The sequence below is a fragment of the Manihot esculenta genome, chromosome 9, assembly GCF_001659605.2.
Source record: "Manihot esculenta cultivar AM560-2 chromosome 9, M.esculenta_v8, whole genome shotgun sequence".
NCBI classification, from domain to species: domain Eukaryota; kingdom Viridiplantae; phylum Streptophyta; class Magnoliopsida; order Malpighiales; family Euphorbiaceae; genus Manihot; species Manihot esculenta.
Window position 1 is genome coordinate 4,962,979 of NC_035169.2, and position 18,652 is coordinate 4,981,630.

Consider the following 18,652-nt stretch of genomic DNA (forward strand, 5'->3'; position numbering starts at 1 on the left):
AAAATAAAGGATGATATCCGCAAATGAATTCATTGTTCTTGGCGAAAAATGATAAAATTGAAATTCTTTCAGGTGAGAGGTATAAATGGACAAAACTTTGAGGACTAGTCTGCAAAAAGGCTTCAAAAAGGAAAAACTTTTATTTCATTTTTGTTAGAAGTGTCGGCCGAAAGACAATGGGAGTGTCCCCACCAAAATTAGGTTGTGGTGGTGAACCAGTCACACAGTACACACGCGTATCAGGGTATCAATCAATGTTCTGTAGATAAAAGACACGTGGCATAATCCACTCCGATTAGGGCCTATCTCTAGAACCTACGTAAGTTTCTTCCATGCAAACGCTGACCTAATCCACCAGAATTCTGCCACGTGTATCCGTCAATGTTTGGATTTATTTTCTTGCCCTTTAACCCTTCTTTGGGTTTTCAAGATGCCCACGTCTCACGTGATATATTAATGTTATCTTGTTGGGCATGTCAATTAAATCATTAATCAATTAAGAGGAAGGATAAAATTTATTTTTTCATTTTAACAAATATAATTTTTTTTAATTAAATTTAATATAATATATTAAAAACATTTTATTAAAATACCAATAATCAAACTGAATATATATAACTTTATTATGTAATAATAATAATAAGAAAAACAACGTATTACTCGAGGATTATATTTTATCAAAAATTTTAATTAATTTTGTTTGGTTAAAATAATATAAAATAAATAATAAATTAAAAATTAAAAAAATTATTAAAATTCTTTAAAAATTAAAACATAAATTTCAAATAATTAAGAAAACTATTTATAATAAAAAAAATTTTAATATTTAAAATTATAAAAATATTTTAAAAAATAATTAAAATATAAAATTAATCTCTAAATTATAAAATTTTTTCATTAAATTTTATAATAGATCTAAGACTTTCATCACACTTTCAAAATTGTGCTATCTCAAAATTTATTTTTTAAAAAGTTACTATAAATTTTTATCGAATATTGATAATAAAAATTAAGACCGGTCTAAATATTTATAAAATCTAAAATTAATTCGCACGTGTGAGTTTATTTATACTTTTATTGAATTAAGAATTTTAATATGATTAATTAAATCAATATTATGATAAATAATTTTAAAATGGGTTTTTGTTAAATACTTTTAATTTACTTTAAATTTTTATAGTGGGATGAAAATGTTAATTTAATTATCCAATGGGAAATGCACAATTAGATTGTTGGAGATATCCAGTGATGTAATAGAAGTGTGGAATGTAACATGTGTCCACTATTAAGAAGCAAAGTTTTGTGATCCTATTGAGACTTAGGTGTATGAGAGTGACCATTTTTATATATCATATTGGCTTGATTAGAGCTTTTATAATAATTTAAAATTAAAAAAAATATTTTGATAATAACAACTCAGGAATTGTTTTGGCCAATAAACTCCAAAGCCTTGGTGAAGAGGGCTTCATCAAACCATGATCAAAGATTTTTGATATATGCTTTATATTTTGGAGATAAAAGATAGTAGTATTATATTAGTATTACTAAAGCAATAGTTTTAAAATTAGCACGGTTTGATTTAATTTCTAAATCGAATCAAAATCAGTCAAATTTTAATGGTTTAAAAATAGTTTTGATTCGGTTTCAATCATGATTTAAAGTCATAGAATTATAATTGTTTATCATTTTAGTTTCGCTTTTGATGTGGTTTTAAAGTATTTATAATTTGTCCAAATTTTAAATCGACATCTTCAATAGCTCATGCCAACTGCTTAAAGTTTTCTTTTACTGCCTATGAATTTGTCTTCTCTTGCAAGAGTCGATTTGTTCATAGATAATTTCTGCAACACTTTCAAAAACTTTTTAAAATTCGAATTATACCCTGAGTGAGGTATAAAGATTGAAAACCGTTAACAAGATTAAACAACTTCTCACTACTGACCTATTCCATATGAACTAGCTAACCATTGAGTGAAAGTCATATTCCTATTCTATGTTCCCAACCCTTAGCTTTCTTTCAGTATTCAGATAGGTCATTTCTTACCTATTATACAAGATTTTAGATTTGATCAAATTCAAAAATCAAAATCAATTGGTTAATTTGATTTTATATTTGATCGGTTCAATTTTAATTTAGATTACAGTTCAAATTCAACCATAAATAAACTCTAAACTGATTGAACGTTTCTTAAATCACTCAGACATAAATATAATTTAAATATATATAGCTTATATTTTTAGCCATAGCCTTGAATGCATTTTGTAATAGTGAATTATAGGGTACCCTTCCCTCATGGGAAAGAAGGATGTACCTCCACCACAAATACCTTCCTTCTCTCTCACTGTATTTATTGTGTGCATAAATTCGTAGTACGTATATCAAATTCTATTATTGTAAATTCTAATTTATAATTTTTTTTTTCCAAATACAATATTTTAAAAAGTCCTCTACATTTATAATAACTTCGGCTTATATTTAAGTTAAGTTTATTATAAAAAATATTTTTCATAAATTTTTTGATGTTTGAAATATTTAAAAACTTTATTTAATAAAAAATATTTTTTGAATGAAAGAAAAAAAAAGCTATTTTAAGAAAAATAAAGATTTTCTTATATAAATTTATTAATAAATTTTATTTTTTTAAATTAAAATTAAATAATAAAAAATAAATTATTTTGTTAATATTAACAAAAAATATTTTTTAAATAAATAAGTTATTCTCTTGCCGCCTTAATTTGCTGAAAATAATCTTCTTCCTTTTTTAAAACTTTTTTTTATGAAAATGTATTTTTAAAAAATAACTTACTTTTATAATATTAAAAACAAATAATATCTTTTTATATATATACACCTTACTCCTACTATCGAATTCGAGAATTTTTAATTTTAGAAATGATTCTGATAATTCATTGATTAAAAAAATATTAATATATTTATATATAAAATAAAAAATAATAAAATTATTTAGTTTAAATTTTGATAGGATTTTAACTAAAAATCAAAACACAGAATTAAACCATCAAGGGATATTTAGAAAATCAAATTTCAATATAATTTTAAAGAATTTTGATACGGTTCTATTTATTATTTTAATTTAAATTTTGATTGCTAAACGTAAAACTTATAATGTTTTTATATTTATTTTTAATAGTAAATAACTCTTGGATCTGGAATGGTCTCTTGGCAGGAAGAGAGGTTTTGAAAGAGGGTGGTCGGATAAGAATAGGTTATAGGTGATGGAATGAGTACCCTCATTTGGAATGACCCATGGATTCCTAGTGTACTAGATTATTCGGTCCCCCGACCAGAAGTTTGCCCCCTAAATATTAATCTGGTGGCAGTTTTAATCAACCATGACAGGCTTAATGGAAAACAGATTTGATCTTTGCCCTCTTTCAAAGGCCACTAGCCCAGTCAATTGTGGCAATGCCTGTAGCTCCTATTGGTTTTTCTTATAGTTGGATATGAAGTATGTGCTGAATTAAAACAAATAAAGAAAACTTGTGCTTCTGTTTTTAGAGAAATTAAATTATTAAATTTAATTCATATTAATTTAGGAGATTTAAAATAAACTATGACTAGAGGTGGAAAAAGATACTATGTAACTTTTATTGATATTTTTCTAGATATACTAAAGTATATTTATTAAGAAATAAAGATGAAGCCTTTGACATGTTTCTTGCATATAAAAATGAAGTAGAAAATCAATTAAATAGAAAAATTAAAAGAATTAGATCAGATAGAGGAGGTGAATATGTCTTACTTAATGATTATTGTGAAAAATATGGCATAATCCACGAAATTACCCCACCATATTCACCTGAATCAAATGGGATAGCAGAAAAAAAAATAGAACTTTAAAGGAAATGATGAATTGTTTACTTGTTAGTTCTAATGCACCAGATAATCTATGGGGTGAAGCCATTTTATCTGCATGTCACTTACAAAATAGGATTTCTTATAAAAAAACTGGTATTACACCTTATGAATTATGGAAGGGTTATCCTCCTAACTTCAAATATTTAAAAGTGTGGGGGTGTTTAGCCAAAGTTATGCTTCCTGAACCAAAGAAAAGAAAAATTGGTGCAAAAACTTCTGATTGTTTATTTATTGGTTATGCTAATTGCAGTGCTGAATATAGATTTCTTGTGCCTAAAAGTGATATTTTGGATTGTAACACTATTATTGAAACTAAAAATGCTGAGATTTTTGAAAATAATTTTCCTTTGAGAAATAAAGTTGTTTCTAATGCATCTGTTAGTGAAAATATAAATGAAAGTGAAGTTGAAGAGTTAAGAAAATTAAAAAGACAAAGGAAAGAAAAATCATTTGGAAATGATTTTTATACTTATCTTTTGGAAGATGATCCTTTAACTTTTTCAGATGCAATTTCTTCTTCTAATGCATCATTTTGGAAAGAAGCTATTAAAGTTGAAATTGATTCTATTTTATAAAATAATACTTGGGAACTTGTTAATCTACCACATGGAGCAAAACCAATTGGTTGCAAATGGATTTTCAAAAAGAAATTAAATCTTGATGGTTCAATTAATAAATACAAAGCTAGACTTATTGCAAAAGGTTTTACTCAAAAACAAAATATTGACTATTTTGATACATATGCTCCTGTTACTAGAATTTCTTCAATTAGAATTTTAATTGCTTTAGCTTCTATTTACAAACTTTATATCCATCAGATGGATGTAAAAACTGCATTTTTAAATGGTGATTTGGAAGAAGAGATCTACATGGTACAACCTGAAGGTTGTGTTGTTTTGGGCCAAGAAAATAAAGTTTGTAAATTGCTTAAGTCTTTATATGGTTTAAAACAAGCACCAAAATAATGGCATAAAAAATTTGACAAAGTTTTGTTAAGTAATGGTTTTTCTTCTATTGATATTGATAAATGTGTTTATACAAAACTTATTGGAAATGATTGTGTAATTATATACTTATATGTGGATGATATGCTCATTTTTGGTTCATGTCTTGATATAGTTCAAGAAACAAAACAATTTTTATCTTCTAAATTTGAAATAAAAGACATGGGAGAAGCTAAAGTAATTTTGGGTGTGAAAATTGTACGAAATGATAATGGGTTAATGTTGACTCAAGAACATTATGTTGTAAAACTTCTAAAGAAATTCGAGAATTTTGATGTGAAACCTGTAAACACTCCATTTCATGCTAACAGTCAGTTAAAGAAAAATGTTGGAGATGTTGTATCCCAGTCTAAATATGCTCAAATTATTGGAAGTTTAATTCATTTGATGAATTTTACTCGACCAGATATAGCTTATGCAGTGTGTAGACTGAGCAGGTACACTCAAAGTCCTAACCATGATCATTGGAATGCTTTGGTACGTTTAATGAAATATTTGAGAGGTACCATAAATTATGGTATTCTATATAGTGGATTTCCCGCTGTGCTAGAAGAGTATAGCGATGCAAATTGGATTTCAGACTCAGATGAGATCAAATCCACTTGTGGTTATATTTTCACCTTAGGTGGTGGAGCAATATCGTGGAAATCAGCAAAAAAAACTGTTATTGCTAGATCAACCATGGAATCAGAGTTTATTGCTCTAGATTTGACTGGTAATGAGGCCGAGTGGTTGAAAAACTTGTTGGCAGGCATTCCATTGGGAATGAAACAAACACCTTCTGTGTCTATTCATTGTGATTGCCAAGCTGCAATAGCCATTGCAAAAAATAAAACCTTTAATGGTAAAAATAGGCACATTCGGTTGAGACATAATGTGGTAAAGCAGCTGCTAAAAGATGGAGTTATATCTATTGATTATGTGAAGTCAGAAGTGTAATACCCGGCTAGACTCCGGTATCGGAATTCCTACCGTCCGGTGGAATCTCGGATGTCGGAAGCCTCTAGTAGGGTAAAACCATGTTTTTATAAAATGTTTTAATGTGTTTTATGTTTTAAGCATGAAAGAAAATGAGTTTTTGCATGAAAATAGCATTAGAGGAAAACTCAGGTTCGGCCGCCGAACCTCAAGTTCGGCCGCCGAACATGCATGCGTTGCGGGTGTGCTTTAGGCCCCCGAAAGCATAAGTGAGGGAAGTCCAGGTTCGGCCGCTGAACCTCATGTTCGGCCGCCGAACATGGCATGCATGCGGAGGCACATTCGGCCCCCGAACGTGGTCTGGCCAGCCACTATAAAAGGGTCCCTTAGCCGAAAACGGGCGAGCTTTCCCCATTTTCGGCCAAGGTGAGTCTCCGCCGCCCCTCACCCATCTTTGACGTCTTTCCTCTAAATCTTTCAAGATTTTCATTTGTTTTAACCTTATTTTGAAGATTTGAGCTTTTGAGCAAAGTTTTGGAGCTTGGAGGTTCAAGAACCCAATCTCTCCCAACTCCGAGTTTAAGTCGTCTCTCTCTCGATCTTCAAGAGGTAAGAGCCGATCTTAAGCTCATTGCATGTTTTAAGTAAGTTTTAAGTAGATCTATGGGTTAGAATGCATGTTTAGGTTATGGTTATGCTTATGGGTATAAATGTATGTTCATGAACAATGTGAGTTTCTTGATGTGTTGTTGAGGGGGTTTATGATGGTTTGAGACCCCTAGGAACATGTATGCTTGTGCTTGTGTGTTGTAGAATAGGTTTGATGCATGTTTGATAAGTTTGGAGGCGAAATGTGCAAAGGGAGCCAAGTTTCTGCCCTTTGGCAGAAACCAGGTTCGGCAGCCGAAGGATTTTCGGCCGCTGAACATGGCTGGGGAGGCAGCCTTTCGGCTGCCAAAGCTTGCCCCCGAAAGGAGACTTTCGTCTCTGTCTGGCAGTTTTGGCAGCCGAAAGTGCCGCCGAACATGCATGAGTTTCGTCTCTGTCTGGGAGTTTCGGCCGCCGAAGGTGCCGCCGAACCTGCCTGACTTTCGGCTCTGGAAGGACTTTCGGCCGCCGAACCTGCAGCCGAAAGTGCCCTGTCCAGGCCTCCTTTGCATGTTTTTGTATGGTTGTTTCATGATGTTTTAAGGGGTTTTTGGGGAGTAGTTTATAGTTATGTTCTAGTATGTTTGGTCCCTCATTTGAGTCCACCTGTGTAGGTTCAGACCCGAGGAACCGAGGACCCGAGGACCCCAGCAGTGAGTTCAGCTGCTTCGGTGTTGTCAGAGTCAGCCAGAGGTGAGTGGAACTAAACTTAACCTTTTAAATTGAGAAATGAAATGTTTTATCATGTTTCATGCATCATGATTATGCAATAGGGTGTTTGCATTAGTTTTCACGAATATGCCGCATTGCATCGATTGTTGTTGATGTGGGTGAATGTTGGATGACCCAATTAGTCCATGACAGGAAGACCAGGACCCCATTCTACGGCCTGGCACAGAGTAAGGAAAGACCAGGACCCCATTCTACGGCCTGGCACGGTTATGGGACTCGAAGACCAGGAGCCCAGAGGAGGCCCTGGGACAATGATAAGTAATGTATGTTATGACAGGAAGACCAGGACCCCATGCTACGGCCTGGCACAGAGTTAGCTTGGACTAATTGGTGACAAGTTCACCCAACCCTTATGTGAATTGTCTGTGTTATGATGCATTTCATTAGAGCATAGTGTTAATATGTTTTATAGTTCTGCTCATTGGGCTTTTAGCTCACCCCTCTCCCTTTACCCCCAGGCTTGCAGGTACAGTATAGTGCGGGAGTCCGGATAGAGTAAAGAAGTCATGCTTGTGTAATAGCTAGCAATGGACATGATCAAATTGTAATGTAATGTCTTAATCAGTATAGTTATGTAATGAGATGATGTATATGGATGTTAGAGGTGTGCTTGACCATAGACAGTTGTTATCCCTTTTAATACATGATCTTAGAGATTTTTATGATGTTTATGTAAACCAACTCAGCATATGTCACCCATTGGGGGCACTGATGAGATCCCATTGAGGGATCAATGTTATGTTATGTATAATGTATATGCACAGGTTGAGTTTGGTTGATGTATATGGAAAGAAAAGTTTAATTTTTATGTATGTTGTTGATCATGTATGGGATTAAGCAGGTTCACAGGATGCATGTTAGGCTTGCTACGGGTCCCGGCGGCCTTATGTCGACCCGGATCCTAGAGCCGGTAGCGGTCCGATTTTTGGGTCGTTACAGAATGGTATCAGAGCCCTAGGTTCATATGGTCGGACCTAGAGTGTCGGGCTCATAGATGTTATAGAAGGTCAAGCACAATAGGATGATCATGTCCACTAGGATAGGATGTGGAGTCCTGTCTTGCATGATGATGTGAAATGCCATGATAATATGCATGTGCATTAATGATATGCTATGATATGTGATGTATGTGATGCGGGTTCATGTGTGCCCACATGAACCATATGATGCTAATGTTTGCTTGTGATGTGTATTGTTTTTCAGAAAACAGGATGAGGGGAACTCGTCGATCAACAAGATTGACTGGAGTACCACCTGAGGATGAGGGCACGAGCGCCCGTCCTCCAGCATTGCCTAGGGCAATGTCTAGTAGGTCTAGCAGAGAAATAGCAGCAAGAGACCCTAGAAGGTCTTTGGATCTGGGTAGAAGCAGATCAGTCAGAGGAACAGTTCAAGGCGGAATGTCAGAGGATGTGGGGGACCAGATGGATGTAGAGCAGAGGAGGGATGGCAGTTTGGGAGTTAGTATGTCAGAGGAAGGTATGGGAAAGTCCCAAGGAGGCACTCAGGCCTCGGGATTTGTTCAGCCACCCCACTACCCACACTTCTCACAACATCCTGGGTATTCGATGGGAGGTACATCGGATTACCCTAGCTTCACCCCTTATCCCACACAGATGCCATACCCACCTTACTACCCACCATACTCTCAGTACCCAATGTACCCACCTCCACCCTACTATCCAAATCCAGCAAACTCTACCTCAGAAAATGTTGCACCACCTCCACCACCTACAGAACCAGCAGCCCCAGTTGCTCAACCATCTAGACCTAGCTCAGCCAGTGGGAGCAAGGTTAAGATGACTGACTACATGAAACTGGGTGCTCCTCAGTATGAGAAAGGGGATGACCCATTTGTGTATCTTGAAAGGGTTAAAGTGATCACAGAGGAGATTGGGGCTGATAATAGCAGAGCCATTCAGATGGCCGGGTTCACGCTTAAGTGCAAGAAGGCACGAGAGTGGTTCAAGAATTATGTGAACCCGAGGGTGGACAGCATGTCTTGGGAAGAGTTTGCAAACGAGTTTGCAGGATGGGCTTTTTCCGATAGTTCAAGAGAGCTGAAGATGATAGAGTTTGAACAGTTGAGGTAGACTGATGAAATGAGTGTAGAGGAGTACACCGACAGATTCTTGGAGCTGTTGCCTTTTGCTGGGCAGAGTCTGGATACAGATTCGAAGAAGTCAAGGAGGTATGTCATGAAACTTCATTCCAGGTATTCCTCCTTGATTCAGTCCGTGGACAGGGAGAGCTTCCATGCCATAGTAGATATGGCCAGGAAAATGGAGGCCAGTGCCATCATTCAGGGGACAGTTAAGCAGACAGTGGCACAATCTTCTGGTTCAAAAACTCCGGGTGGGGGAAGGTTAGATCCCTCTACCTTGAGTGCAGCAGCTTCAGGCAGTAAGAGATGGGGTAAGCCCAAGGGTAAGAAGAATAAGTTCTGGAGTAAGGTTAAGTCCAGTCTGGGATTTGGAAGTGGCTCAAGCTCTGGTGCGGATAATGCAGTTTGTGCGAAGTGTGGTAAGCCACACAGGGGAGTATGTCGGTTTGGGACGAACGCCTGTTTCAGATGTGGTCAGGAGGGGCATATGGCTCGAGAATGTCCAAGAGCAGTCCCGATGGCTCAGTCCCAGCAGACAGCCTCAGGCAGTGTAGCGCAGCCAGCAGCTCCAGCCATGACTCAAGCCAGTGGCAGAGGCAGAGGGAGAGGGACAGCCTCTTCCTCAGCGGGTTTCAGGGGTGAAGGTCCATCAGCTCCAGCACGGATTTTCACAATGACTCAGCAGGAGGTAGATGCATCTAACACCGTGGTGGCAGGTAATTTAGTCATTGGTTGTTCAGATGTGTATGCCTTGATGGACCCTGGTGCATCTCATTCTTTTATTGCTCCGAGAGCCGTTCAGAGGTTGGGATTGATGATCTCTGAGTTAGAGTGTCCTCTCTGGGTCAGTGGACCCAAGTGTGACCCATCAGTGGCAGAGTCAGTCTGCCAGTGCAGTCCAGTCTTTGTTGAGGGAAGATGCCTTTCCGCCGACCTTGTGGTTCTAGACTTGACAGATTTTGACGTCATTCTAGGGATGGATTGGTTATCTACCCATGGTGCTACCTTGGACTGCAGGGACAAGGTAGTCAGGTTCAGAGGTCAGGATGGGTCAGAGGTTGTCTTCAGGGGAGACAGGAGGGGTACACCTAGAGGTCTGATATCAGTTCTTCAGGCTCGTAGGTTGCTTAGGAAGGGATGTCAGGGGTATTTGGCTCATGTGAGAGAGCTTAGCAGTCAGGTTAGAGAGCCCGCCTCGGTGCCAGTGGTTAGAGAGTTCTTAGATGTGTTCCCAGACGAGCTGCCAGGTTTACCACCTGCTAGGGAGATAGAGTTCGAGATAGAACTGATGCCTGGAAGCCGACCGATCTCTATCCCTCCCTACAGGATGGCGCCAGCAGAATTGAAGGAGTTGAAGGAGCAGTTACAGGAGCTGGTAGACAAGGGCTTCATCCGACCGAGTACCTCACCCTGGGGTGCTCCAGTTTTGTTTGTGAGAAAGAAGGATGGATCCCTTAGGCTTTGTATCGACTACAGGCAGTTGAACAAAGTCACTACCAAGAACAGGTACCCTTTGCCAAGGATCGATGATCTATTCGACCAGCTAGCAGGAGCGGGTTGTTTCTCTAAAATAGATCTGAGGTCCGGGTATCATCAGTTGAGGATCAGGGAAGAGGACGTGCCAAAGACAGCTTTCAGGACCAGATATGGGCATTTTGAGTTCCTTGTGATGCCGTTCGGGTTAACCAACGCCCCTGCAGCATTCATGGATCTCATGAACAGAGTGTTTAGCCAGTACCTGGATCACTTCGTTATTGTCTTCATAGATGATATCTTGGTGTATTCCAGGAATGTAGAGGAGCATGCCCATCATCTGAGGTTGGTTCTGCAGACCTTGAGGGAACATGGCTTGTATGCCAAGTTCTCTAAGTGTGAGTTATGGCTGAGGAGCATTTCGTTCTTGGGGCATGTAGTGACAGAGAATGGGATAGAGGTGGACCCCAAGAAGACAGAAACTGTGGCTAACTGGCCTAGACCCACTTCAGTGACGGAGATCAGGAGTTTCTTGGGTTTAGCAGGTTACTACAGGAGGTTCGTTCAGGACTTCTCAAAAATTGCAGCTCCTCTAACCAGGTTAACCAGGAAGAATCAGAAGTTTGTGTGGACCGACCAGTGCGAAGAGAGTTTTGAAGAGCTTAAGAAGAGGTTGACTTCATCACCAGTGTTAGCTCTGCCGTCTAGTGATGAGGACTTTACAGTCTTCTGTGATGCGTCCCGTGTGGGACTTGGTTGTGTACTGATGCAAAATAAGAGGGTGATTGCTTATGCTTCGAGGCAGCTAAAGAAGCATGAGTTGAATTACCCCACACATGACCTTGAGATGGCAGCAGTAATCTTTGCACTCAAGATGTGGAGGCACTACCTCTATGGGGTAAAATGTGAGATCTTACAGATCATAAGAGCCTGCAGTACATCTTGAGTCAAAGAGATTTGAACTTGAGACAGAGAAGATGGGTAGAATTGCTGAGTGACTATGATTGCAAGATTCAGTATCATCCGGGCAAGGCGAATGTCGTGGCAGACGCCCTAAGCCGGAAGTCACTAGGCAGTCTATCCCACATCACGGCAGAGAGAAGACCAGTGGTGAAGGAGTTTTACAAGCTCATCGATGAAGGTCTACAGTTGGAGTTGTCTGGTACAGGTGCCTTGATCGCTCAGATGAAAGTGACACCCGTGTTTCTGGAGCAGGTGGCTCAGAAACAGCATGAGGACCCAGAGTTAGTGAAGATTGCCAGGACTGTTCAGTCAGGCAAAGACAGTGAGTTCAGATTCGACAGTAAGGGGATCCTCCGCTATGGGAGTCGATTGTGTAAACCAGATGACATAGGGCTAAAAGGAGACATTATGAGAGAGGCTCATAATGCAAGATACAGCATTCACCCCGGAGCCACCAAGATGTATAAGGATCTAAAAAGGGTTTATTGGTGGCCAACTATGAAGAGAGAAGTGGTAAAGTTTGTGTCAGCCTGCGAAGTGTGTCAGAGGGTGAAGCTGGAACATCAGAAGCCGGCTGGAATGCTTAACCCGCTACCTATTCCAGAGTGGAAATGGGAGAATATAGCTATGGACTTCGTAGTGGGGTTACCGGCAGCGTCCAACAGATTGGACTCCATATGGGTGATTGTGGACAGACTCACCAAATCTGCTCACTTCATCCCTATCAGGAGTGGCTATTCTGTGGACAAATTGGCGCAGGTGTATGTTGAAGAGATAGTCAGACTGCATGGGGTTCCTGTTTCTATAGTGTCAGATAGAGGACCCTAGTTCACCTCCAGGTTTTGGCGGAGTCTGCAGGATGCCATGGGTACCAGGTTGGATTTCAGTACTGCCTTCCATCCACAGACAGACGGACAGTCAGAGAGGACCATCCAGACCATAGAAGATATGCTAAGAATGTGTGTGCTGGACTTTGGCGGTTCTTGGAGGCAGCATCTACCTTTGGTGGAGTTTGCCTACAATAACAGCCATCATGCTAGCATCGGGATGGCTCCATATGAAGCTTTATATGGAAGGAAGTGCAGGTCACCTGTTTGCTGGGAAGAAGTTGGAGAAAAGGCCTTGGCAGGGCCTGAGCTAGTAGAGATCACCAGCAGGGTGGTACCCTTAATCAGAGAAAGAATCAAGACTGCTGCAAGCAGACAGAAGAGTTATGCAGACATCCGCAGAAGGCAAGTAGAGTTTCAGGAGGGGGATCTGGTATTGCTCAAGGTGTCTCCAATGAAGGGAGTGGTTCGCTTCGGGAAGAAAGGTAAACTAGCCCCACGATACATCGGACCCTTTGAAGTCTTGCAAAAGATTGGGAATGCATCGTACAAGCTGGATTTACCTGCTTCAATGGAGAGAATCCATCCGGTTTTCCATGTTTCTATGTTGAGAAAGTTTGTGTCAGATCCGGGCAAGGTTCTTAGTGAGCCTGATGTGGAGATCCAAGAGGATCTCACCTATGTTGAGCGGCCGGTACGGATCCTAGACACCCAGATCAGAAAGCTAAGGAACAAGGAAATCCCGATGGTGAAGGTCCTTTGGAACCACCACAATCTGGAAGAGTGCACTTGGGAGACACGGGAGTCCATGCTCCGGCAATATCCTCATCTCTTTTAAGGTTAGTCTCTATGTGTTTTATGTTGTATGCCTTGCATGTGCTAGTTGAGGAACATTCGGGGACGAATGTTCTTAAGGGGGAGAGAATGTAATACCCGGCTAGACTCCGGTATCGGAATTCCTACCGTCCGGTGGAATCTCGGATGTCGGAAGCCTCTAGTAGGGTAAAACCATGTTTTTATAAAATGTTTTAATGTGTTTTATGTTTTAAGCATGAAAGAAAATGAGTTTTTGCATGAAAATAGCATTAGAGGAAAACTCAGGTTCGGCTGCCGAACCTCAAGTTCGGCCGCCGAACATGCATGCGTTGCGGGTGTGCTTTAGGCCCCCCAAAGCATAAGTGAGGGAAGTTCAGGTTCGGCCGCCGAACCTCATGTTCGGCCGCCGAACATGGCATGCATGCGGAGGCACATTCGGCCCCCGAACGTGGTCTGGCCAGCCACTATAAAAGGATCCCTTAGCCGAAAACTGGCGAGCTTTTTCCCCATTTTCGGCCAAGGTGAGTCTCCGCCGCCCCTCACCCATCTTTGACGTCTTTCCTCTAAATCTTTCAAGATTTTCATTTGTTTTAACCTTGTTTTGAAGATTTGAGCTTTTGAGCAAAGTTTTGGAGCTTGGAGGTTCAAGAACCCAATCTCTCCCAACTCCGAGTTTAAGTCGTCTCTCTCTCGATCTTCAAGAGGTAAGAGCCGATCTTAAGCTCATTGCATGTTTTAAGTAAGTTTTAAGTAGATCTATGGGTTAGAATGCATGTTTAGGTTATGGTTATGCTTATGGGTATAAATGTATGTTCATGAACAATGTGAGTTTCTTGATGTGTTGTTGAGGGGGGTTTATGATGGTTTGAGACCCCTAGGAACATGTATGCTTGTGTTTGTGTGTTGTAGAATAGGTTTGATGCATGTTTGATAAGTTTGGAGGCGAAATGTGCAAAGGGAGCCAAGTTTCTGCCCTTTGGCAGAAACCAGGTTCGGCAGCCGAAGGATTTTCGGCCGCCGAACATGGCTGGGGAGGCAGCCTTTCGGCTGCCGAAGCTTGCCCCCGAAAGGAGACTTTCGTCTCTGTCTAGCAGTTTCGGCCGCCGAAAGTGTCGCCGAACATGCATGAGTTTCGTCTCTGTCTGGGAGTTTCGGCCGCCGAAGGTGCCGCCGAACCTGCCTGACTTTCGGCTCTGGAAGGACTTTCGGCCGCCGAACCTGCAGCCGAAAGTGCCCTGTCCAGGCCTCCTTTGCATGTTTTTGTATGGTTGTTTCATGATGTTTTAAGGGGTTTTTGGGGAGTAGTTTATAGTTATGTTCTAGTATGTTTGGTCCCTCATTTGAGTCCACCTGTGTAGGTTCGGACCCGAGGAACCGAGGACCCGAGGACCCCAGCAGTGAGTTCAGCTGCTTCGGTGTTGTCAGAGTCAGCCAGAGGTGAGTGGAACTAAACTTAACCTTTTAAATTGAGAAATGAAATGTTTTATCATGTTTCATGCATCATGATTATGCAATAGGGTGTTTGCATTAGTTTTCACGAATATGCCGCATTGCATCGATTGTTGTTGATGTGGGTGAATGTTGGATGACCCAATTAGTCCATGACAGGAAGACCAGGACCCCATTCTACGGCCTGGCACGGTTATGGGACTCGAAGACCAGGAGCCCAGAGGAGGCCCTGGGACAATGATAAGTAATGTATGTTATGACAGGAAGACCAGGACCCCATGCTACGGCCTGACACAGAGTTAGCTTGGACTAATTGGTGACAAGTTCACCCAACCCTTATGTGAATTGTCTGTGTTATGATGCATTTCATTAGAGCATAGTGTTAATATGTTTTATAGTTCTGCTCATTGGGCTTTTAGCTCACCCCTCTCCCTTTACCCCCAGGCTTGCAGGTACAGTATAGTGCGGGAGTCCGGATAGAGTAAAGAAGTCATGCTTGTGTAATAGCTAGCAATGGACATGATCAAATTGTAATGTAATGTCTTAATCAGTATAGTTATGTAATGAGATGATGTATATGGATGTTAGAGGTGTGCTTGACCATAGACAGTTGTTATCCCTTTTAATACATGATCTTAGAGATTTTTATGATGTTTATGTAAACCAACTCAGCATATGTCACCCATTGGGGGCACTGATGAGATCCCATTGAGGGATCAATGTTATGTTATGTATAATGTATATGCACAGGTTGAGTTTGGTTGATGTATATGGAAAGAAAAGTTTAATTTTTATGTATGTTGTTGATCATGTATGGGATTAAGCAGGTTCACAGGATGCATGTTAGGCTTGCTACGGGTCCCGGCGGCCTTATGTCGACCCGGATCCTAGCGCCGGTAGCGGTCCGATTTTCAGGTCGTTACAAGAAGTGAATTTGGCCGATCCTCTGACTAAACCCTTGGGAAAGAAATTAATAAACGAAACATCGAGGGGTATGGGACTACAGCTTGTTGGAGGAAGTCAACAATGATGGTAACCCAACCTATATGATTGGCGATCCCATGAAATAGGTTCATATGGGTAATAACAAATCATTAGTTAATTTCAGCACTTTATAAAGTCCTACCTATGGTGTTAGTGCTAAAACTGCAAAGAAAGTGAGGTTGAGTTAAAACTCTTAATTATTTCCATATCCTTTATAGGTGGTGTATAATCTGCAGTATATACTTGATGGAATGACCTATATGAGAGTGGAGTAGAGCCACTCCTATGAAATTGAAGGCAAATTTCTAGAGCTCTCATGACCTTCCAGGCACGCGTATGGCTTATTAGCGCAACACCGCGTCAAACAGCAGAATTGTGAAAGTACATTGTGATTGGTGAAAAGTTTAATTTACACTAAGAATTGTTTGGTTCATAGAAGTTTAAACTTCACCAAATATTCAATAAATTATCTTTCACTTAATCAAATTTTGGTTCATAGTTCAAAAGACACCAAAATTAATACATTGTACTATACCCAGAAACTATTTTACTTAAATTTATGATCCAATTCTTTTGAAATAAGTGGGGGATTGTTGGATATTTAACAGCATACACGGCTAAATCTGTGGAGAAGGTATAGAATCAGTTTAACATGCCCTCTTTTGGTGTAATCACGCCAGAGCATCCTGGTTTTCTAGTCCATGTGCATACAAACCAAACCTAAATCCTATTGGTTTTGAATCCTTTTAAAACGAGTGGATTTCCTTACTGAAAATTTGGATCAAACTTAATTTTTGTTATAAATTTTCGTTAGAAATCCACTATAACTATTCGGAAAGAATATTTCGAGAAGGACAATTTTTAAAAATGTGATGAAAACCTTAGGTTTGTCACAAAGTTTGAGATTCAAATTGTATAATTTCGGAAGTTAATTTTGTATTTTAAATAATTTTTTAAATTTTCTCATACCCAGTGTTGAATGATGATTGCAGCCGCTACCGAAGAGCAATCACTTTGCATCACATACCCAGTGTTGAATGCGCCCCTAGATTGCAAACATGTATAATTCATATGTTACCAAAATTTTAAGAGTTGAAGAATGAAAACTCACATCGCCATCTGAAAAATCTTTATGTGATTTGTTCAATTATGAGACCACATGAGATAATTAACAAATAAATCAGGTTAGTTGAAAACTAGTGAGGTATAAAGGTTGAATACCATTAGCAAGATTAGGCAACTTCTCGCTACTGGCCTATTCCATATGAGCTAGCTAACCATTGAGTGAAAGGCATATTCTTATTCTATATTTCCAATCCCTTCCTTTTTTTCAGTATTCATATGGATTCTTTCTTACCTACTATACAAAATTTTAGATTTAATCCCGTTAAAAAATCAAAATTTAATTAAAAAATTGAAATCAAACTAATTTAATTTTAGATTTGATCGATTCAATTTTAATTTAATTTACAGTTTAAATTCAACCATAAATAAACTCGAAACAGATTGAACAATTCTTAAGCATTCAAACAAGCCTATATTTTTAGGCATAGCCTTAAATGCATTTTGTAATAGTGAATTATAGGGTACCCTTCCCTCATGGGAAAGAAGGATGTACCTCCACCACAAATACCTTCCTTCTCTCTCACTGTATTTATTGTGTGCATAAATTCGTAGTACGTATATCAAATTCTATTATTGTAAATTCTAATTTATAATTTTTTTTTCCAAATACAATATTTTAAAAAGTCCTCTACATTTATAATAACTTCGGCTTATATTTAAGTTAAGTTTATTATAAAAAATATTTTTCACATATTTTTTGATGTTTGAAATATTTAAAAAATTTATTTAATAAAAAATATTTTTTTAATGAAAGAAAAAAAGCTATTTTAAGAAAAATAAAGATTTTCTTATATAAATTTATTAATAAATTTTATTTTTTTTAAATTAAAATTAAATAATAAAAATAAAATATTTTGTTAATATTAACAAAAAAATATTTTTTAAATAAATAAGTTATTCTCTTGCCGCCTTAATTTGCTGAAAATAATCTTCTTCCTTTTTTGTATTTTTAAAAAATAACTTACTTTTATAATATTAAAAACAAATAATATATTTTTATATATATATACACCTTACTCCTACTATCGAATTCGAGAATTTTTAATTTTAGAAATTATTCTGATAATTCATTGATTAAAAAAATATTAATATATTTATATATAAAATAAAAAAATAGAATTGTTTAGTTTCAGTTTTGACAAGATTTTAACTAAAAATCAAAATACAGAATTGAACCATCAATGGATATTTAGAATCAAATTTCAATATAATTTTAAAGAATTTCAGTATGATTCTGTTTATTATTTTAATTTTATTTTAAATTTTGATTGCTAAATGTAAAACTTATAATGTTTTTATATTTATTTTTAATAGTAAATAACTAACACCGAAATAATAATAATAATAATATATATTATATACAATATAAGAATATTATATTATTTTTTATGTATTTATTAATTATATAATTTTAATTAAAAAATATATATGCAATTAATCTATAAAAATATAATATATTACTATTACGTAATTCACTCATATAATTAAAAATTATAAAATAATTAATATATTTATAACTAAAATGATAAATACCACATAAAACCCCAAGGAAGGTTGCTTGTTGGCTACGAAAACAAAGAAGGAAGCAATGCGATCAGCCAAGGATTCTCGTAGTGGGTCCTCAAGAATGACGGAAGAGAAAAAGAAAATCAAGATGGTTTTGGAGTGGAAGCGAAGTTGGAGAATAAAAGTGGGCGGCTGCATGGGATTTTGGCTTGTAGAATTTAGC